The sequence below is a fragment of the Mus caroli genome, unplaced genomic scaffold, assembly GCF_978045245.1.
Source record: "Mus caroli unplaced genomic scaffold, Mus_caroli_1 scaffold_3, whole genome shotgun sequence".
Lineage (NCBI taxonomy): Eukaryota > Metazoa > Chordata > Mammalia > Rodentia > Muridae > Mus > Mus caroli.
In genome coordinates this window covers 66553867-66559140 of record NW_028227258.1, presented here as the reverse complement: position 1 = coordinate 66559140, position 5274 = coordinate 66553867, and the positions used below count along the sequence as shown (strand labels likewise).

The 5274-nt window shown below is 45.4% G+C and overlaps 1 pseudogene; it reads left to right on the top strand.

Annotated features, from left to right (window-relative positions):
* The first annotated feature begins 532 nt into the window (after window positions 1-532).
* Window positions 533-726, top strand: LOC110290691 (translation machinery-associated protein 7 pseudogene; annotated as a pseudogene).
* The last annotated feature ends 4548 nt before the right edge of the window (window positions 727-5274 follow it).

The following is a 5274-nucleotide window of genomic DNA, read 5'->3' as shown; positions in this document are numbered from 1 at the left end:
GTTCCCCAGCAGTCACCTTCCTAGTGTTCTCTCCTGTCTCACATGCTAATACGCTAAACCAACCATTGACAACAACAACAAACACAACTGCCTTGGCTAGTTTAAACGAGTCAAGACTGTCTCCTGAAGCTAAGAGTAGGGCTGTCCCTGAATGTATAGCTTCCAATGAATACCAGACTCAAATGGGAGTTCTGCAAATACAAAAGGTGGGAGATAGAAGAGATAGAAAGATAGAAGGGTGGGCTTTGAGATGCTTCCACATGACGCCACTTCGTCTCCATGGAGATATGAAAGCAAGAAAGAGAGAAAGAGAGAAAGAAAGAAAAAGAAAGAAAGAAAGAAAGAAAGAAAGAAAGAAAGAAAGAAAGAAGAGAGAAAGAGAGGAAGAGAGAAAGAAAGGAAGGAAAGATGGATGGAAGGAAGGAAGAAAGGAAGGAAGGGAGGGAGAGAGGGATAGGTGCAGCATAGGCGCAGGCTTCTAAGCTCCATTTCTGGCTTAGGATCAGGGGCTGGAGAAGGGGCTGGAGGCTCCATGTCAGGCCTGGAAGGTGGCAAAAAGAAGCCCCTGAAACAGCCCAAGAACAGGCCAAGGAGATGGACTAGGAAGATAAGGCTTTCAGGCAGAAACAAAAGGAGGAATAGAAGAAACTGGAGGAGCTAAAAGCCAAGGCCACAGGGAAGGGCCCCCTGGCCACAGGTGGAATTAAGAAATGTGGCAAAAAGTAAGCTGTTCCCATATCTGGGGTGATGGTGACCCCCCTCTTCCATTCCTATTTAAACATCTGGATTCCCTGCCATAACATCTTTGCCACTACAGCTAGAATGTGTGGAAAGCCGCTCCCACATTCGCCATTATAAGATGGCGCATGAGCTGGGTGTTTGAACAAGTAAAAAAGGCTTACTGCACATGTCTCTGGATAGTCCCTGTCCGCGAGGACACACACCCGTTAAGTACGTTATCTGGTCTGTTTGGAAGTGGCCCTGTGAGGATGCGCCACGTCAGAGGTGGGACAAAAATTCTATATAAGGCACAGGGCTGGGTTCCTCAGAGTCTTCGCATCCGTGTGTAAGCTTATGCTCTCCCTCTCAAGATGCATTAAAGCTTGGCTACAGGAGGATCCTACTTGTGTGCCGTGTCGTTCTTGCTGGTCGAGTCGGACGCGCGCAAGAAGAATGAAGTGTTATCCTGTAACCTGTCAAACATCTGGATTCCCTGTCATAACATCTTTGCCACTGTACTGGCTAGTTTTGTGTCAACTTGACACAAGCTTGAGTTATCACAGAGAGAGGAGCTTCAGTTGGGGAAATGTCTCCATGAGATTTAGCTGCAAGGCATTTTCTCAGTAGGAGGTCCCCTTGTGGGTGGTGCCATCTCTGGGCTGGTAGTCTTGGTTCTATAAGAGAGAGCAGGCTGAGCAAGCCAGGGGAAGCAAGCCAGTAAAGAACATCCCTCCATGGCCTCTGCATCAGCTCCTGCTTTCTGACCTGCTTGAGTTCCAGTCCTGACTTCTTGGTGATGAACAGCAAAGTGGAAGTGTAAGCTGAATAAACCCTTTCCTCCCCAACTGCTTCTTGGTCATGATGTTTGTGCAGGAATAGAAACCCTGACTAAGACAGCCACCTAATAGCTAGAATGAATGGAGTATTATCTTGGAGCATGTTGTACATTGTAATAAACTTTTGTAAAGAAAAAAAAATGAATAAAGTGACTAATGCAATGGCTCATTCAGCAATTCCTACCTCAGCTGTGAATTTAAAGTGAACCCAGTCTGGAATCCCACCAGAGCCTACTGTTCCATCCTCATTGTACTCTGAATTCTGTACCACTTTGAATTAAACCAACTCACTTAAAAGCCTAAAAAAAAAGAAAAAAGAGAAAATAAAGGGAGGGAGGGAGAGGGAGAGGGAGAGGGAGAGGGAGAGGGAGAGGGAGAGGGAGAGGGAGAGGGAGAGGGAGAGGGAGAGGGAGAGGGAGAGGGAGAGGGAGAGGGAGAGGGAGAGGGAGAGGGAGAGGGAGAGGGAGAGGGAGAGGGAGAGGGAGAGGGAGAGAGAATATGAATTTGGGCTGGAGAAATGGCTCAACAGTTAAGAGCACAGGCTACTCTTCCAGAGGTCCCGAATTCAATTCCCAGCAACCACATGGTGGCTCACAACCATCTGTAATGGGATCTGATGCCCTCTTCTGAAGACAGCTACAGTGTGTTTATATATATGAAGAAAAAAAAAAGGCAGCTAAGTAGCTGTTGTCTCACAGAGGATCACAGGGCCATCAGGGAAGATGGCAAAGCAATATATATATATATATATATATATATATATATATATTGCTTTGCCATCTTTATATTTATATATAAATATATAAATATTTATATATATATATATATATATATATATATATATAAAACCAGGCAGTGGTGACACACGCCTTTAATCCCAGCATTTGGGAGGCAGAGGCAGGCAGATTTCTGAGTTTGAGGCCAGCCTAGGCGACACAGTGAGTAACAGGACAGCCAGGGTTACACAGAGAAGCCCTGTCTTGGAAAAAAAAAAAAAGAAGAAACTGTTGGGTCACGTGATGTTTTTCTGGAAACTGTCCTATGAGAGGATGTTTTTGTTGAGGCAGACATGTGGGAGGATGTTTTGCTGAGAACAGACACGTGGTGTTTTTCTAGAAGCTGCCTGAGGAAAGGTCATGTGATGCTTTGATGGAGCAGACGCTTGAGAGGACATGTGATGTTCAGAAAGGTTATAAAAATAACAGGCAGTGCACCGGTGAGGCTATGGCCTTGACTTGCCTTGCTACTTACTCTTTGCTGGTCTTGTTGGGCCCTGCTGACTGACAGGTCTTCACTGATGATGCTGTGGCATTGGTTTGCTTTGCCTTCTTTACTGATCGTCAGTTGTCAGACTTCAGAGAGATCAATGCACCAGAGGCCTGCTGGCGGTGCTCTGGAGGCTTCTAGCTGCTCTGTGAACTCAGGCCGATGGGCACAGTGCTTTGTGGTTTCTTCTGGATCAAACTGTTGTTGCTGATGCATGAATGGTGTTTGCGAGTGGACTGAGCCACCACTGATGATTTGTGTGACCTGAACTGCTGATATCCTGACAGTGAAGACTGGAATCACCCCAAAGAACTATTTCTAAACAGGTCCACATTCGCCTTTCCTCTATTAGCCTTTCCTTTCCACTGCCTCTGGTGGCTGGTGGGCTAGAACAGAGGTTGAAGCTCTTTTTTGGGTTTTTTTTTGTTTTTGTTTTTGTTTTTTTGTTTTTTTTTTGTTTTTTTTTTGTTTTTTTTTTTTTTGAGACAGGGTTTCTCTGTGTAGCCCTGGCTGTCCTGGAGCTCACTTTGTAGAAATCTGCCTGCCTCTGCCTCCCTAGTGCTGGGATTAAAAGCATGCACCACCACGCCCGGCTGAGGTTGAAGCTCTTAACCTACGAAATCTAAGCCTGCACATGCACCACCACCACCCAGCTACAGGGCACTCTTATGAAAAAATAGTTTAATGTTTTATCCTTTTAAAAAAGATTTATTTATTATTATACATAAGTACACTGTAGCTGTCTTCAGACACTCCAGAAGAGTGAGTCAGATCTCATTATGGGTGGTTGTGAGCCACCATGTGGTTGCTGGGATTTGAACTCAGGACCTTCGGAAGAGCAGTCAGTGCTCTTACCCACTGAGCCATCTCACCAACCCTAGTTTAATTTTTAAAAAAATGAAATGCATTCTATAACAGGGTAAACCTTGAAGATGATGCTGAATGAAATTAGCTAGTTATGAAAGACAATATACAAATTATAGTATACAAATGCAAGTTATAGTATGCGATTATTTTGGTATGTGGTATGGACAGAAAGTAGAATGGCAGTCACAAGCACTGGAGGGACAAAGAAGCTAGAAGGAATTTTGATAGGTACAGAGTTTACATTGGGAAAGATGAAAGAACTCTGGAGATGGGTGAGCTGGGGTAGTTGCACCACACTGTGAAAGTAATGCACACACACGACCACACACTTAAAATTGGCTAAATGGAAAATCTGTGTTATATATAACTTACCATAATGAGAGACTTTATCAGGAGGCAGAGGCAGGTGGACCTCTGTGAGTTTGTGCCAGCCTGATCTATACAGCATGATTCAGGATGACCTGAACTACATAGAGAAAGCCATGATATATACTCAAGATCCAAAGCAAAGGAATTATGCTAAGCTCAAAAACTATTAGTTCATGGTTGTCTCTAACAGCCCTCTATGCTGAACCTCACCAGCCTTTACCTGTGAATGATAAACACGTCCCAGCATCTGCCATTGCTTTTCCCAGCCTTGTACTATCCCCCCAACCAGCCTTGTTCTATCTCCCCAACCCCCTTTCCTCAGATCCTCAGTCAGATTTCATGGGCTTTTTAACTAATTTATTTTTAAATATATTTACTGGCATAGTTTCTCTGTGTAGACTGGCTGGCCTGGCATTCACTGTGCAGACCAGGTTGATCTCAAACTCATGTTGGACCTCCTGCTTCTGACTCTTGAGTGCTAGGATATGGTGGTTCAAATAGGAATGGTCCTCAGAGACGATGTTTAATACTCGGTCCCCAGTTGGTGGACATGCTTGGGAAAGATTAGGGGGTATGGTCCCCAGTTGGTGGACATGCTTGGGAAAGATTGGGGAGTATTGTGTAGCCGGTCTTAGCCTCTTTGTGGGTTCTTCTTTTTTTTTTTTTCACCCTTCTTGACTCTTCAACTCCCTGACACTAGATAAGAAGGGGGGTGAGGGGGGAGGAAGGTAGGGATCAGAGGAAAGAGATCTTAGAATCTTTAAAGGCAGGGGTCAGAAACGGAATGACCTTATCTGCCGCAGTCTCCGACCCACAGAGACAAGAACGACACGGACACCAAGGCGGGTTCACGCAGCAGCTTCTTCTTTGACTTGCAGCTTTTTCACTTACAGCTCTCTTCACTTAGGGCAAGGGAAATTCTCATATAGTCACAGCAACTGACCTCATCTCGCTCCACACCACCTCATCCAATCAGAATCACACACGCTCCAGGCACAAGCTCAGGTCGGTCACAGATAGGCTGACAGATCCGGATCACGAGGAATAGTATAGCTTGGCAGGCAGCAGCTTACATGCAGTTTCACTGTACATGTTCGGGCAAGGCAGTAAACATGCGGGGTTCACAGGGCCTGGCAATGGGCCAGGGCGCCATTTTGGCCCATGCAGCTGCACCTGCTTCCCGCACTTATCACTAGATTACTTCCTGCTGATTAGG